The sequence below is a fragment of the Myxocyprinus asiaticus genome, chromosome 40 (genome assembly GCF_019703515.2).
Source record: "Myxocyprinus asiaticus isolate MX2 ecotype Aquarium Trade chromosome 40, UBuf_Myxa_2, whole genome shotgun sequence".
In the NCBI taxonomy this organism is placed as follows: domain Eukaryota; kingdom Metazoa; phylum Chordata; class Actinopteri; order Cypriniformes; family Catostomidae; genus Myxocyprinus; species Myxocyprinus asiaticus.
This window is the reverse complement of record NC_059383.1, coordinates 34,413,670-34,431,819: the sequence shown is the minus strand read 5'-3', so window position 1 is coordinate 34,431,819 and position 18,150 is coordinate 34,413,670. Positions and strand designations below refer to the sequence as shown.

Genomic DNA, 18,150 nt, shown 5'->3' with positions numbered 1-18,150 from the left:
CTTTCCCCATCTGCCTTGGGAACATCAGCTTCAATTATGCAATTTTGTATTAAGAATCCTTCTATATTCTGGTTTCTAATAAACATTTTAATAACAAAAGTGTGAAATTGTAACTATAATATTTATCATTCAAAAACCATCACTCACAGAAAATTTCTCAAAGCTTCCTCCTTGTGCCACCAAACCTGTCCTCCACAACAGCAATGACATATGGAGCTATTTTCCCACTCACACATTTCAACAAACCACTTGTCAACAACCAATTAGGCCTCTGTCATTAAAGATGAGTGGCAGTACATGCTTTTGTGTTATAAAACTCTGATCTGTCATTAACCCTGAAGTCAGGGCTATCATTTCCAAAATGCAGGTGTGCTGACATCTGTGAGGGGAGCTGGGGCTAAACAGATGAGGAGTGCAGACCGTGGGTGTGTCTGTGGATGTGTGTACCCTTCTGTGGTGATGTCACATGTTTAGTCTGCTAGTGCAGGAGGAGGTGTCTGTCCTGTCTGTGAGAACAGCATGCACAGGTTGTTTGAGAGAAATTTAAATGAGGACTTTGTTGGTAGGAAGTGTTCAAATAAAAGGTTCTTTAATGGTTCTTTAAAGAACCTTAGGCTTAGCAAAGAAGCCTGTAGGGTTATTGAGTTGGCTCTCTGGTTCTTGGAAGATAAATAATGTTCTGATGTTTCATTAGCCTATAGGATTTCGATTTATCGGTTGACCGATATTAGCCTTTCACAGATATATTGTATTGGCGTATATGTTTTCCAATATGCACAGATATGGAAAAAAAAAATTCAGAACATATAATGCAGAAAACAATGCTTGGGGTGATTTAGAATTGGTGTCATAACGTAGTTTGTCCGACTCCATTGTTTACAGAGCTGAGTTGACGGTGGTTCTGCAGACAGTGCGGAGTTAAGTGGTGTCTTCACGGTAAGTTGCTAACTAGTTTGTGAAATACATACTGGAAAGTTATTAAACAATGACCCCATCATTTTCCCTTTACAACATAATTAATATAACGTTAACCCTGTCACTCATGTTTATCACATCTGTTTGCTGTTAGCCAGCTATAGTTTGTCAGTGCAGTCAGTAACGTTGCAGATTGAAAGGTAAGCATCAGAGCATTTTGCAGCTCAACAGATAACGGTGTGGTGGTGGATTGTGTCTGTTGAGTGTTCATTTCATGCTACGTTGTTACCTAGTTGGTGAGACGCAATGCTGGAAAGTAAATAAACAATGTCCATCTTTTAGTCTCCGTGACAACGAGCTTATAGCTAACTAGCTAAACACGTAGCTATTTTCATACCTTTGTCAGCTGAGTGGAAGCTAATGTGTAAACATGTATTCACCAAACTGTTTTGTTCAGGATTCAGTTTGGGAAACCCTTCAACCGAACAATTCCAGTCGTTGCATTTACAAAATGTAATATTTAAAAGTCTCGTTTTCCATCACTGAAAGTTTCCCCTGAACTTGTATAGCAGAATACAGTGTAACACCGCTGCCACTGTTTATCTCTTGACTCGGCAGCAGTGAACCATGAGTTATTGTTTGTGACTGTTTTGTTATACATTAACAAAGAAATAATGATGATGTTTTGATAAGCAAGAAAACTGTACTTTAGTACAATATAGAGGTACTTGTACTTTACTTGATTATTACCATGGCATTTTCTATTACTTTATACTTCCACTCCACTACATTTCAGAGGGAAATATTGTACTTTTTCCACTGCATTTTTTTTTAACAGCTATAGTTACTAGTTAATTTTCAGATCAATATTTAAGTGTAAAATATATGATCAATTAAAATGAACTATCTCTAAATTAAAAAAATACCTATCTTAAAAATGCCAAGCTTAAATAAAATGTTCTTTCCTCTGTCACCTACAGATGGCTAAAAGTGACAGTGAATGGGCAGTAAGGTGTGGGACTACTTCTCCAAAGATGGTGATGTAGTTGTCTGCAATACCTGCAAAGCAAAGATAAGCCAGGGTTCTAGCAAATCCAGTCAAAAGAATACCACCAATTTCAGTGAGACCAGCTCAAAAAGTAACTTTATCGGCCACCATATTGGTAATTGGTGAATTTTCCCCCTATAAAATCGGTATCGTCTCATAAATCCCATGTTCGGCACATTCGGAAGAACAAGGGTGAATCTCACGAAAACATGTCCAGGTCACATTTCACCTTTAAATCAAAATAAATTTTATTTTTAGGACAATAAAGATTTTTAGCATTGTGACATTATATTCATGACATTTAAACAAATTTCCATACCCCTTATTAGATTAATGTGCATGGACATTTTTGCTTTTCATTTTATATATATATATATATATATATATATATATATATATATATATATATATATATATATATATATATATATATATATAAATTTAAAAAAAAAAATCATCCTGATTAGATTATCACTACAGAAATAACTATTTATAAATATGTATAAATGGACAAAAAAATTGGACAAATAAAAATGGTGTTTTTCTTTTTAAATTCTTATTACTCTCAATGGTAATTCTAATTAGATTATTATTACTGGAATTCCGAATTTTAATAAATAAATAAAATAAATAAATGGACAATTTTGTTTTTCTTTTTAAATTCTCATTATTCTCAATGGTAATTCTAATTAAATTATCATTACTAGAATAAATATTTCTTAAATAAATAAGTAAACATCTAAATGGCCAAAAAAACAAAACAATTGTTTTTCTTCTAAAATTCCTATTATTCTCAATCGTAATTCTGATTAGATTATCATTACTAGAATAATTATTAATTATTATTAAATAAATAAACAACTTTACAATATTTGTTTTTTTTCCGCATTACATTAATGAAGATGGGGAGGTGTTTATTTGTCTTATAAATAATGTCAGAATGCAAATAAATTGTGATGACTAAACAGACTACGGTACATTTTCATTAAGTACAATTTATTTTGATTCTGGGATGAAATACTGTATGACCTTTATTTTTAAAAGTGTAGAACCTTTCCCATTTAAAAAGTTTGTTGAGCACAGTTATGGGACACCAATATACACAAGACAGACAAGATCAGATCAAAACAGGATGCAAACATTTTGCACTCTTGCTTTCCTGCATATGGAGAGAGATGATTACCAGTCTTTAAAAGCCCAGTCTAACATGCCCACTCCATGCAGTGAGGCAGAGTTTGAAGAGTTAATGGAGACATGATTAGCCTGAAAGATTACATTATTCATAACATTCATTTGTGCAGTTCTGTCACATATCCTCCAGGGACTCAAAGCTGTCTTGATCATCGATTTCATCTGCAATGAGATCAGCTTGGCAGCCATTAAAAATGTATTTATAGACTTTTGAGAATGTCGCGGTACATGGAGTGACAACGACAGTGGTGATTACATTGACTGCTCCATGGCAACCCCTCGCAACGAAGCATTGGATATGTTCGAAAATACACTAGTTTCTGTGCAAAGATAACACAGTGTTGTGACTTTTTTGTCAGATTATAAAAACTCAGAAGCTCAACCTGCTTCTGAGGCACTCTGCCACTACTGAATCTCCAGCACCATGGCAAAAGATATTAAATTTTACCAGAGCTGTAACCTTGCAGGTTGAAATGATCATGATGATTTAAAAAGGCTGTGTACTGCAAAATAACGCCAAAATAAACACAAAGTCTTATTTTAGCCCTGCAAAAGTGGAATTCTACAGAACAAAGTGCTACGGTTAAGATATATACATGATTTTTTTTACTAAAACTAAAACCATGACACAAAAGACAACAAGACCGCCTGGAAGCGGAGGAACGGCCGCCGACTGTGAGGGGAGGAGGGGCTCCCAACCAACCACCTGGAGTGGTTACCGCTGCCAGGGGCGGAGGAGACCTCTACCTTCCACCAAAAACACGGCGGGGCGTTCCATCCACCAGGGGCCGGAGGACTGCCTCCGATCCACCCGGGGAGGTGCGGCTGTCGTCCACTAGAGGGTGGAGGAGTGGCCGAGGACTGGACTACGGTGTATCGGAGAACCGGCAAGTAAATTATTATTTTTTTCTCTCTCTCTCTCTCTCTCTCTCTCTCTCCCACTACCACTCTATGTTGGCCTTTTCCCTCTTTTTTTAAATATTTTGTTAATTTGGCATGATCGCCGTTACGGTGTGTAGGTGCCACCTTTTTTTTTTTTTTTTGCTCCCCTTGTCCCCTCCCCTGATCCAGGTAGACGGGGATGACCTGCTGGCAGACAGGGCACATGGCACTGCAAGGCAGTAACCTCAAGGGTACCTTTGTTGAAATTCTGTTCAAATGTGTGATACGTTTTAGGTACATAATTGTATTGTGTACTTTTCAAAGTTGCATTACCTGCCTCTTCAAACACCTACTCATTTATAAACCTATTATCACTACTATGCTTTCTATTACTATTATTATTAGTATTATTGTTGATATTATTATGACAGTAACTATTATGGTTATATGACAACTGTAAATTGATCTTTTCTTTGCTTTCTTCATTTATATGTGTATATATGTGTATGTGTATTTTTTCCCCAAAATATAATTTTGAATAACTATCAGATCTTCTTTTTACGTGCTGCCTATTAAAAGCTGCCTGGCGGGTGTTTGCGTGTGTCCTGCGGGATGGAATGGTGGCGATCTGCAGGCCCCTGGCTCTCGGTGTGGTGTATTGCTCACTTGGGGTTGGTGAGTGTTAGTGGCCTTTCGTGTGATTGTTTAAGGGTCCCTCAATTGCCTTGAGTGACAGAGCTGGGACTTGACAATACATAACAACTGCACAGGAGCACTAAAATTAGTCCCTCACGTGTCCTGAGTGTTATAGCTGGATCTCAACATCACTGGTGGGATGCAATAAGATGTGCAGAGAATGCTGGAAAACCAGGGATATTACAGTGCTCTTTGGAGCAGAGGGCAGTTCTTTACAGCTCGGGCTAGGGCAGGGACCCAAGCACAAATATCGTGGAGGGTGGGGGCGGTCCCTGATTGCTTGGGGGCAGTGTGCCGTGTTGGGGGTCCGGGGGTCTGAGTCCCTTTAGACTGGATTAATTGGGTATATTCGGCTGTTGTTTTGTCCAACAGGATGTACGTGGACATCTGTCTATCAGAGTTGCAACGGTACATGTATCTGTGTCGAACCAAACAGATACAGGGCCTTTGGTATGGTACAAGCAGACACACGAATGATTACATATCTTAGCATGTGTGAAACCAATATTAAAATAACATATAACGAACAACACAAACCGCGTAGAACTAAAATAAAAAAAAGATTGAGGAGCAACACGGGACCGCACGGAACCAAAACATAGAACAGAACGTCACACGGTATACTAGAAACTGCGGATCAGATAAATGCATGTGAAGTCTATTCTAGCTAGTTTGCTATTTTTCCCAACTGTGATGGAACCAAACAAAATATAAATATGTCAGACTTAAATAAGCCAAAGATTGAAGACCCACCACCGCCTCTAAAATCTGTTGTTTGGGGGCATTATGGTTTCGCAGTAAACTACAGTAATACTGGGCAACATGTAGTGAACAGGACGAAGGCTGTGTGTCATCTCTGTTTCACCGAAGTCGGTCTGTCTCAGGAAGCACATCTAACATGATAACTCATTTGCGGTGACATCAACCACATGTCACTTGAGCTTACGGGAGCAAATCATTAACAGCCTGTGCATTCAAGCAGTCTCTCCCTACTGCAGATATGCGACCATACTCAGTCGTCGAGAACACAGGATTTAAGCATCTGCCTAATGTGCTTGAGCCCCATTATAAAGTTCTTACAAGAACGCATTTCAGCAATTCTGTAGTGCCCGCTCTATAAAAACAAGCACGTGCTGTAATTGTCCAGCAGGGAACATAGTCAGTGCTAAAAGACCCACCCTCTCCTCTGATAATGTGGATATTCTGATTTTCCTGGAAAAAAAAAAAAACTTGAAAATTGAGTGATAAGTGCAAGTGGAGAGCTGAAAGGCAAAAGACCCAGAAATCTGCACTGCTAATGTCTTAATTTTGTTATAATTATTATAATTGCACTTCACAATAAGAACTGTTGCCCATCAGCCACTGTGTTTTAAAAAGAAATATTTTAAAGATTCTTTGTTTTCCCTGCTGTACCAAAACCGTACCGAACTGTGACCCAAAACCAAGGTACGTACTGAATCTTGAATTTTGTGTAACGATGCAGCCCTACTGTCTATCAGATAGCATAATTAAGAAAGGTGAATTATTAATTGGGGCAGTGGTGGCTCAGCAGTTCTAGATTACTGATCAGAAGGTCAGGGGTTCAAGCCCCAGCCCCACCAAGATGCCACTGTTGGGCCCTTGAGCAAGGCCCTTGACCCTATCTGCTCCAGGGGTGCTGTATCATGGCTGACCCTGCACTCTGACCCCAGTTTAGCTGGGATATGTGAAAAAAAAGAATTTCACTGTATATGTATAATGTGTGATAAATAATAATAATTATTATTATTATTTTTTTATAATGTTGAATGTATCCCCTTTTATGTACTCTCTTTTTATGTATGGTCTGTTGCAATTAAAAAAAAGGTACATTTATCCATTTTGTTTCTCTCTGGGGAAAAGGTACAGTACCTTTTTTGTCAAGTCAAGTCATTTTTATTTGTATAGCACTTTTCACAACACACATCATTTCAAAGCAGCTAAGACTGGGCGATATATCGAATAGTAATTTAAAACGAAATGTGAAGTTGAAGTAAATACTGTAGCACTTTCAGTGACAAAATAGAAGCCACCAGGTGAAGATGAAGTAAACAGGACTTAAATATATTACTTTTATATAACGTAAATCTAATAATCAGAATAATAATGACAATTCAGCATTATATTATAATAATAAACCTGATGTGTCCCACAGTAATAATTTAGTATTATGCAATGTTCAACTGGGGTTTCAAAAATAAGTCAGTTAAGTAGCTTTGCCCTGTAAAAACATTTGAAGGTAAATAATTCTATTTATTAAGCTACTATGAAATATATATGTATGAAATATATATATATAAAGTGCATATCACTGAAAATGATTGAATTTCATTCTCCCTTGTGTTTATTTAATGAAAAATGTATTATTCGACTTTTATTTCATGTCTTTAAAATATTGAATATACTTGGCTACAATGGCTGTTTGGATGAAATGATGGATCCTCTGATATAAAAACAAAACAACAACAACAACAACACTTTTGAGCCATTTTAGAGCAAATACAAAATTATCGAGAAAATCGTCAATAGGCTGAAAAATTTAGAGATGTAATTTTTTAAGACATATCGCCCAGCCCTAATAGCAGCTTTACAGAAAATCTTGCATTAACAGAAAATGAAATTGTAATATCTATTAAGACTTAGAATCATCATTGTGTAGTTTGATTAAATATGATTATAAATTGTGTATAAAAACATATAATTAATTAATAATTTTATTTAGAACCCATGTATTTTTGTCTCTTTAAGGGTGCAGAACACATACAAATATGTATCCAAAACAAGGGGACCACCCCACTGATGGCCGTTGTACCTTAAAACATACAGTTTAGTGCTTTTTTTCTGAGAGTTAACTGTCACTGTGTGGATAAAGCTGTATAAAGATTCCTCAGAAATTTCTACTTTTGTGTTCCACATGTAAAATGCAGCAAATGGGTTTGGAATGACATGAAGGTGAGTAAATGTTGACATAACTTTCATTTTGGGTGCACTATATCTTTAACCGCAAAACAGAGGCAGCTTTAGTTGTCTCAGATCAGTGTTGGAAGGTAATGAACAGTCAGACCCCACACAGGCAGTGTCCATCTATCTGCGCTCTGGATTGGCCCTCTATCTCCCAGCGGGTGACTGACGAGCTCTCAAGGTCCATAATGAGTCCAGCTTTTCACAAGCCCACTGCCATTGATCCTGGTGCCAGTTCACACACACAGGGTGCTAACGAGAGCCCTTTGTGCCTGCTGAGTAGTCAACAATCACCCATCTTTGTGACCAGGGCACAGTTGGGCCAGTGAGTGAATGAGAACACAGCTTGCCAAAGACATTGATGGTGACAGACAGATCTACTGCAATGACCTTCAATAAATATGGCTAATATGCTAATGCACATGCCAGTTACATTGTAATAACAAAGTTTTTACTAAACACTGCTGATTATTGCATCTTTGCATACTTTTTGGAGTAATGCTTTCCCAGACACCCAGCTTGTGCATCGAAAAGCAACTAGATTTGCATTTCTTTAAAGGGATAGTTCACCCAAAAATGAAAATTTTCTCATCATTAACTCACCCTCGTGCCATCCCAGATGTGTATGACTTTCTTTCTTCAAATGAAGATTTTTAGAAGAATATTTCAGCCCTGTAGGTCCAAACAATGCAAGTGAATGGTGACCACAATTTTGAAGCTCCAAAAGCACATAAAGGCTGCATACAAGTAATCCATATCTTCTGAAGCAATATGATAGGTGTGGGTGAGGCTTAATGCCAAGGTCCATATTTAAGTTCAAGATGTTTATTGGCACAGTTATCTTGGAATTCTCACACAAACATACCAAACTCACACCACATAAAACTGTATATTTCTATATAGAGACATCTGACAGCGTATTAAACTACTCACGAGAAGGTTTACACAGCATAATGTATAGCCTGGACATGAACCATCAGAGCATGGTGTGTGTGTGTGTGTGTGTGCAACCCGATCTCATGAAAAATCATACATAATTTATGAGTTGGCAATTTCGTATGGTCGATATTGTTTGTATAAATTCGTACGACTTCATCACGTGCAAATTCCCGGATGTCTAATGCGGAAATAAGCATAAGTTCCACGCACGAGCTGTTAAGGACATACTTATTAATATTATGCCCTTACCCAAACCCCTTACCTAAACTTAACCAATCAGTAGAGTGTGTAAACATGATAGGAAGCTAATGTGTGTGCCAGAAGCAAGTAATTGTTGTGTATTAGATAGAAACGATGTCCAGCGACATCATAGGCTGTAATGAAAGTCGTAAGAATTCAAACGAGTGCAGTCGCACGATATCATACGAATTAGCCAAATTTAGAAAAGTCGTACGAATCCTGACGATTTCGCCATGAGAGTGTGTTGGAAACACATATTTTACACTCATAGAACAGATACTGCCTGAATTCAGCAGAATGAGTAATATAGAGAAACTCTCATATGTTCTTGGAGAGAAAGCTGAATGTATAGATTAAGCAGCAAAGTATGTGTTCTCCTGTCATGATCTAAGGGAGAGAGGGTGACCCCTCACTAAACACTAAAAGTGTCAGTTTAATTTACTGTTACTCATTGCTCTCTGTATTTACTTCTCTTTACAATTTGTGCACTTACCTGTATGTTGTTTTAAGTATGTAATACATTATTATTATTATATTACTACTATTGCAGAATGCTTTGGCAACATTGTACATGGTATGCAGTCATGCCAATAAAGCTCATTTGAGAGAGAGAGAGAGAGAGAGAGAATGAACTGTATGCACCGACACACACACGCATTCCTCTCGAGCTCAGTGTTTATCAACGCGCGTGCAGACGGTTTGGCTCCGCGCGCGTTACTCCTATGGGATTCTCACATTCAGAACAATCAGTCACATTCGCAAACCCTAACCCATCCCAAAACACTGGGAAAACACTCAAACTTTTCTGAAACTGTCAAGATTATATTACACTGACATAAATCTAGAGACACAGAACAACGACCTAACCTATCACAGGATGCCTTCCAGCGTCAAACAGACGGCTGTCTCTGCATGTTCGTCGCGTCTTGCAATGCGAGCGTCGCGTTTTTAAGACGGCGTGTCAAGTAAAAATAGTTCAACTTGTAAAAACGTGTCTCGAGGCCCCTATGTTTTAAAATACAACAACGCATCGTATTTTAACTCCCTTTATGCATACACATCAATCTCATACGTCCGACAGACGGACATCTTTGAAGTTTGCGTCGCGTCTTGCGCCACGAGCGTCTCGTTGTCAACTTGTAAAAACGCGTCGAGAACACTGCGTTCCCTTAAGCTGTTTTAAAACGAAAGAACGGGCCCAGTGCGAACTCCCCTTAAGCATAGTTTCAATTTAAATGTCCAAATCTACGCTTTAAGACCATAAATCCAATCAACATGCCATTCCCACTTGACTTACTGGTACACAATCTCCCACGCAACAGTCCCTTTCAGCGAGCTGCAAATGAAAGCTAACCATTTCCCACCGATGCAACAAAATAAAAAACGCAGTAAACATACCAGCCGTTTGGCATTCAGTTGCTGGGAGCTGTTACATGCGTGTAGACTCAAAGTGGTGCAGAAATAAATCCCACTTGTGTTCCAAACCGCTGCGTGCGCCTCTCCACACCAGCACCTCGCGCACCGGCTGCGCGAGACACAATAGTGTTCTGTGTCAGTCCCTCCTCTCACAGGCGCTCTGTGCCACCACGCGCGGTGTTTGTTTGAGGTTAGAGGTGCGTGACGTCATAATGTCCGTTGGCCAAGACTTGAGAAGATCCACACACACCCATAAACCCTTTTGGCTTCCATTTTGCTATTGTGAGATGAGATCTTTATACCAGTAAGAGGTTTAATGAATGAGCATGTGTGGGTTTTATTTGTATTGTTTGGTTAATGTTTTATCAGTGCAATAAAATGTTGAGGGAAATAAAAGATCTTGAAAACAGGACTTGTCCTATAGCTATATCAAAAACCTACGTATATAGTCAGTCCATCCATCCATCCATCCATCCACCCATCCAATCAACCCATCCATCCATCGATCCATCAATCCGTGTTTTTGTTTGATGGAAGACACATAATATTGCAAAATTTAAACCAAAATCATCACATGCCTGTATTTCCCCTGAAATTCAGCAAATTTCCATTCACACATGGCAATCACTGAATGATGCAAACCATTGTCATCATAAAAACCTCACTCTTTGAGTCTACTCAACCTGACCTCTCTCTCTCTCTCTCTCTCTCTCTCTCTCTCTCTCTCTCTCTCTCTACACACACACACACACACACACACACACACACACACACACACACACACACACACACACAATCCAGAGCCATCTGTCTTGGCTGACTCCCTGTTCAGTCATCTATACAGCATTCTCTGCATTTTTCCTGTTTTCTGCATTTAGCTCTGCACACCCTTCTTCCTCAGGATATCCCGAACAAATGCTTCAATGTTTCTGAATTGACTCATCTTAAAATTCACCATGAGTAAACAGATTAGCAATACTTTACCTTGGCAGTTGCTGCTTGAATAGCGTTTCTGTCCCGTAAATTGTTTAGTAACCACTGACTGAGACAAACTCTCATTCATCTCATTATATTAAATGGGATCCTCAAGATGGCTGTTTGATAGTAAATCTCAGAGCTTACGTCTGCCACGCATGCTTGTGGGATTGTGTGGGTTTAACCCCAACTGATCTGACATAATCAACTGAAGGTCTCTATACGGAGGGCAATGTCACTTGTGTTTAGGAAGCAGTCCCTGTGCAGCTGTCTCAAGGCATTCCCAGGCTGCGCTGTGCGAACAGATTGTTATGCAAACACACTTAGACTCCCGAAAGAGTCTCCAATGTGTATTGTCTTCATCACAACAGGCAGAGCTGTAGCTAATTCTCTCTGTGTCTTCCTTCTTCAAGGAGCCCATATAAACTTTACAAATGTGAGCAACAGGAAGGAGGACTTTTCTTCCTTTAATGCAACAACAGCAGACACAAACCCAGAAAAAGTATTTTCCCTGCCTCTTCCTGTTTATTCCTCCACAATGTCTATGACAGACCAGGCATGCAGTGTGTTTTCTCTTCTGCCACCAGAATGCAAATAATTCACATGCAAATAAACACGTTGCTGGCACAGTAAAGAGGAAGAGAGGCAAGTAGAAGAGAGAAATCAAGAAAAGATAGTCTGAATATTCTCTTACAGCTTGCCTAAATAGGCACACAATTTCTGTCCTAACTGAAACTGAAATACTGCGTGAATCAACAGCCAATCAGAACATATTTGAAATTTAATATACAGCTATGTGGAGTTGAATATTGACCAATGAGATGTCACGGTGGGTGTGGCTACTTAGGCCTTGTTCAGACTGCCACTAAAAATCAGATTTTTTGCATATCCAGATTGTATCCAGATGAGTTTTTGATAGTCTGGACAGCAAAAAAACCACATGAAATCTGATTTTTCCGAATCTCATTCAAACCACATCGGGAGGTGGTTTCAAATGCGATTGAAATCTGAAATCTGATTTTTCAGTCCAGATGCTCTGGCTGCTCAAATTGGATTTCAAATGGTCTTTTACTCTTAACACGACACACAACGATGACGTCAAAAATCGGTGACTGCAGCACGGAACATCACAATATTTACCAGTCTCCTGCGACTTCTGCACTGCGACTGGACAGGGCGCTTATTTGGAGAGCGAAATGATGCACCTCCATTTTTCCCGCATCTGTTTTGAAAGCATCGTCACGTGGGTATGCCTATGTCATTCCCAAAACAACCCATGCAGATAGGTTGGTTATGTCTGAACACGCAAATCTGATTTGATCACTTGCAATTAATAGTGCGGACAGTCTGCCTGAAAAGATCTGATTTGAGAAAAAATCTGATTTGCCTGCAGTCTGAACATAGCCTTAGAGCAATGCAACAAAATTAAGGTGCTTTCACACAGAGCACATTTACATGTGATCCCCCACAATGTGTAATGTCATGTAAACAACTTCAATGGCTTTCCTTTATATCGGGGTAAGGTCATAAATGTTTTGAGCACAAACTGTTCGGCACACATACATTTTTGCCCATTACCCTGATTTTGCGTTGCAATTAACCAAGTGTATTATCATTAAAAAAACTAAATGAACTGAAATAAAAACAAAAATTAATACAACAGGAGAAAACTGAAGCTAAACTAAAATAAATTTTCATGATTCATGAAAAATAATAATAGCTATAAATTAATTTTAGTTTTAGGTTTTGATACATGGTATGTTATAGGACTTGAAACCATTACCGCCCACCTGCAATTAACATGTAAATGACAGTAGATAGCAATAACACAATGCTGAGAAATGTAACGCTGGTAAACATGTTTAAATGATATCATTCAACACATTAACTTTGCAGCCCTAAAATTCTAAAACTAAATTAACAAAACAAAATAAAATGAAACTAAAAAACACTGAAAAAATCTAAAACTAAACTAAAACTAACAATAATACAGTTGAAACTAATGAAAACGAAACTACATTGAAAAGACAAATAGAAAATAAAAACTAAATTAAAAATTAAAAACTATAATAAAACTGATGTAAACACCGGCTTATTCAATGTGTGAAAATCCTGTACACATGCCTATTAAATGTTTCCATCAAAAGCAGAGAACGACCCAATGATTTCAAATGTTAAAAAAAACGTGGGTTTCTTATGTTGTTGTTTTATATATACAGTATATATATATATATATATATATATATATATATATATATATATATATATATATATATATATATATATATATATTTATAGCTTATGATCCCTTGAGCCGTTCACACTGAAAGTGCTTTTGCGTCCATCCGTGCAGTTTTTCAATTGCTTTTCTATATAAACATGCACAAGTCAAACGTCTTTGAACGTTTTTTTTTTACACAGGAGCGCCGCGTTTTTTAGATGGCGCATCAAGTAAAAAAACAAAAAAAAACAGTGTCTAATAGTGTTATAATGGTTTCTTGAGGTACCTGTGTTCTGCTCTATTTTATGGCGCTGGGTGTAGTTTTTTTTTATTTTTTTTTTTATTTTTGCGTTCAAGGTGAACGGTCCCTTATAGATGTTTATTGCTGTCTCTTAACAGGAAATCACAATGGTGCCGCACGTCCTGTACCATGGCAAAAGACTGTTCACAGTATACTGTGCTTAGGCCATGTCCACTCTAATTCGTTTTTCACTTAAAAACGTATTAATTCCGCTATGTTTACACCTCTCATCCATACTAGAACTGCGTTTTCGAAAACACTTTCCATAACCGCATACCTTGGAAAAAGATGAAGTTAGAAATCTGAAGGAGATTTCAATCAAAAACTTACCAGTACGGATGTGGATTTAGAAGCCAGTATGTTCCGCTGAACTAGCAAGAATTAGTTCCATGTTTCCCCGCAAATAAGCAAGAATGATCAAATCAAATTTCACACTATCCTTTTTGGTGGTGTTGATTATAAATGAGATGGCTGTTGGTGTTCAGGGCGCACACTTGTCTGTGTGGGCACCTCGTGCCTCTGGGTGCCACCCTCGCCTATGCCTAAATCCGCCACTGCTCTGGGCCTAATAATCTTCATTTGGATTTACAAACCTATGCCAAGGCTAAGTGTTCTTGCACAGCAAAACACGCCTCTATTATTCAAAGCCCATAAAGCAAAACAATTTCATTATGTTCTGAGTGTAGTACGTCCAATAATAAGCACATTTAATTATGTAAATAAACCAGGTCGTGATCTAAAAAATCTCATCAGACTTTTTCTGCGGTAGCTGGCGAAACCGAGTAACACAGAGACTTTTTGACTCTGCATTATGATAAATATATAATACAAGTGATGAGAATTTGATGGATTGCCTGGCCAATAGCACATGCTGCTGTCAGAAGTTAACACTCCCATTTTGAAACATAGATTTTGGAACATCATGGAATAACTTCAGCACCTGATTAGTATGAATCATGTGTTTGACTCTATGCATTTTATTACAGATGATGGAGAAAGACTAAGTGAAACAATTTTTCTCTTAAAAGAAACAGTACCGTTTGGTCAAAGTTGAATGTACTATAGTCAAATGCATGCTTTTTGAATAAAGAAAGAGCCTTGGTAAAGGTGGGGTCAATTTATGTTCAATTCCATTCATATGTATGCGAAGGCATTGAATGCAAGCATATACAAAAAAGTGTTTTTTTCCTGCTATACTTCTTGTATTGACGATTATGTTATGGATGGGCAATTAGTTTTATCATAAAAGAAAAATTATTAGCCTGTAAATGTCAATGGCTTTCATATACTGCTGGCAAAGGTGAGTGAACTGATTTGAAGTTAGGTAGGACAGATAATGTGAATCATTGTCTCCAGGTGATTGGCTTATTATAACAGTCAATGCTCTCCGCCAATCAGCTGCTTAGATAACGCAGTCATTGTTTCCATCAGTAAATCCAATCAACGGCACAATGTCAATCTCACACTTCTCTATGGGAAAACATTGCATGAGATAAAGGCATTTCTGACAAGTAAGACAAGGAAACGCGAAAGACAGTAGGGAGACTTCATGCTTGTCAGGAGATCTGACCAATAAATTGGATTGTATCTCCAAAGGTGGTCATTTTCAGTAATCCCAAGTGAATGGCGCTATTCTCTGTTGTCCATTCCTGAAACTGTAAGAAGTTGATCAGATACTCCATACTAGGTCAGAATCCATTCACATTTATTGCAAATAATGTTCCTGTTTTTACAGAAGCCAATAGAGTCATTGTTCATGATATACTGTATCTAAAGAACAAAAATGAGCATTGTTACCATGGGTGCCCATGGTTTTCATGGATTAGCCATGCTATAGTGCCAAAAGACAGAGAAGCCTGATAACAGAGACTACTGGCTCAAGGCCTGTCACTTGGCAGTCTTGCTATTTTCTATTGATAAAAATAGAGCTCCTATCTACTTAAATGGGTAAAGACCAAAATCTCCCAAAAGCTTGGTCAAGATTATGAACAAATAACATATTTCAAATCAACAGTGACGGTTCTAGCTTGTTTGGTGCCCTGGGCGAACCCCCCCTTCAGCACACAGAAGTTTGGCTTCTACGCAATAAAGAAGGCTATTAGTTATAATCTGACCAAAACATGATGTAGAGTTTGGTCATGCTACAACGCTACTTGCTGGAAAATGTAGTTCATTACTGGAAAAGCTACACTGTTTTAAAAGCAGCTGAGCTACTGTCAAGCTACTGAAAAATGTAGTTACGTTATTAGCGTCGCTACATGTAGTTAGCTACTTCCCAACACTGCCACCTATGACAAGACTGGATGACCAGCTAAAACCAGCAAAGCTTAGAGGTTTTCTTTTTATTTTTTTTTTCAGCAGTTAAGAGAAATGTTTATAATAGCTTTGTTAAGAATTCATTCATGTGGCAGACTAAGGAGGAAGAGGGAACCGGAGTGAACAATCAAAAAGACTTTAATAACACAAACATAACATAAAACTGCTTTTCAGCATAATCAAAACACGTGCGCACACGAAAAAAAAAAAAAAAAACAGCTCCGTGTGTCTCTCTCTCTCTCTATAACTGGCACCCCGGCTCCTCCTCATCACATTTCAGTACTGTTAAATATTGATAAAAAAAAAAAAAGCTCTATTGTGACGAGGAGGAGGGCATGGCCGGGCCGAGAGGATGCACGCCCAGCACTGCATTGCCCAATCAGCGGGAGAGTGATAAAGGAGGAGCCGGGGATGCCAGAGAGAGAGAGAGAAAGAGAGGCACTAAGCTGTTTGTGTGTGTCTGTGTGTCAGTGTGGTGTGTGCTGAAAAGCAAAGCTTTTGTGTACTGCTCAAAAGTGGTGTCTTATTGTGTGACACTGAAAAGTGCTGCAATAAATGACTGACGTGGATTATTCACCCGGTCCCAGGTCCCCGCTTCCTCCTTTCCACATTAAGAGCCTGGTTTGTTTCACTGGTGCCGACACCCAGGAATTTGGAGGAAGATGCGCCATCAAGGAGTCCTCTCTGCTGACTGAGGATCGCAACGCCAAGGGAGTGCTCGATACGGCGGCGCTGGAGCACTGCGTCAACTGGCAATCGAAAGGGATGGCTGAGGGGTCCAGTGCCATCGCCCAGCATCGTTGACGGAAGCAGTACAGTGGGGTGAGGACTGTCTGGTGGCGTGTACGGGGACCGGCAAGTTTTTTTCCTTCTCTCTCTCTCTCTGGCATCCCCGACTCCTCCTTTATCCCTCTCCCGCTGATTGGGCAACTCAGTGCCGGGCGTGCATCCTCACGGCCCTGCCACGCCCTCCTCCTCGTCACATCTATTTTCTTGCAAATGGGTTATTTTACCCAGTATTTATGTAGCTTTATGCTTATTATTGAATTACATTAATAGCTTAGCAACATGCTAATTTCAAACTCTATAAAATCAATTGGGAGTTGACTTTCCTATGCGTTTTGTGTCAGGAGTGCAATTTGTATCACACACAGTGTTGTTGCCTATGTAGTGTTCCAAATCAATCACTAATATGGTACTGTAAAAATTAGGATTCTGTCTTAAGATCAGAGTATACTTTGATTTGTCACGGTATGTCTCGTTTACAGTGCACTTGACATAAATTTCGTCAACAGCGCAGTCCACATCTTTGCGCGTCATCAGCGGATGTGCCTGCCATTGACTGTGCTAAAAAAGTATCACAAAGCAGTCGTAGTGTGCTTGCGTCAAACACATATGTATTGACTTGCGGTCAGAAGAGTCTACCTTGAAAGGCTGAGTGCTACTAACCTAACCCTAACCCTGTGTGAGACAGAATGGCACATGGAAAAGTAGAGTATACCCTAGCATTTAGAAGGCATCTGTATATGTAGGCAGAAGACAGAAAGACTAGGTTTTGGAACAAATTCTGAGTAAATGGGTGTGAACATTTGGTTTTAGTAGTATCCTTTATGAAATAATTTGCTAAATATATTCTTCTAGCTATGAGAAGGCAAGTGTATGTATTTGAACTGTATATTTCTTCCTATGTGTGTGTGTTTTGGTCAGATGTCTAGTAAAATATGAGCCTAACTGCTCTTTAATGACTGACTGCAGCTATGAGACAGTCCAAACCAGGTGGAACCAAACAAAAGGGTTATAGTGTGGAGTAATTACTGTCACATACCTTCTCTAGGCACGCCCCCTAAACCTTAAACACTCCATTTTACTGCTGTTTTTTCATGTACCTGAACAGTGTTCCCATCCTTGACTTTACCAATCCCAAAATCAACAGACTGATTTTACTATAAAACAGCCACATACATTGTCATATATGCATTTGGCAGACATTTAGTAACTTACTGAGCATTCAGGACACAGATAATGATTTTT

General features: G+C 38.7%; 1 protein-coding gene across 3 annotated transcripts in view; it reads right to left on the bottom strand.

The window, feature by feature from the left end:
- Positions 1-18,150, bottom strand: part of LOC127430771 (rho GTPase-activating protein 24-like) — a 165,796-nt gene that overhangs the window by 31,359 nt on the left and 116,287 nt on the right. Inside the window, exon 1 of one of the 3 annotated variants that reach the window (XM_051680822.1) lies at positions 10,289-10,446. The exons of the other annotated variants lie outside the window; for them this stretch is intronic. The gene's annotated coding sequence lies outside the window, so the exon portion shown is untranslated. Of the gene's footprint in view, positions 1-10,288; positions 10,447-18,150 lie in introns of those variants that run through there. 3 annotated transcript variants of the gene reach the window in all.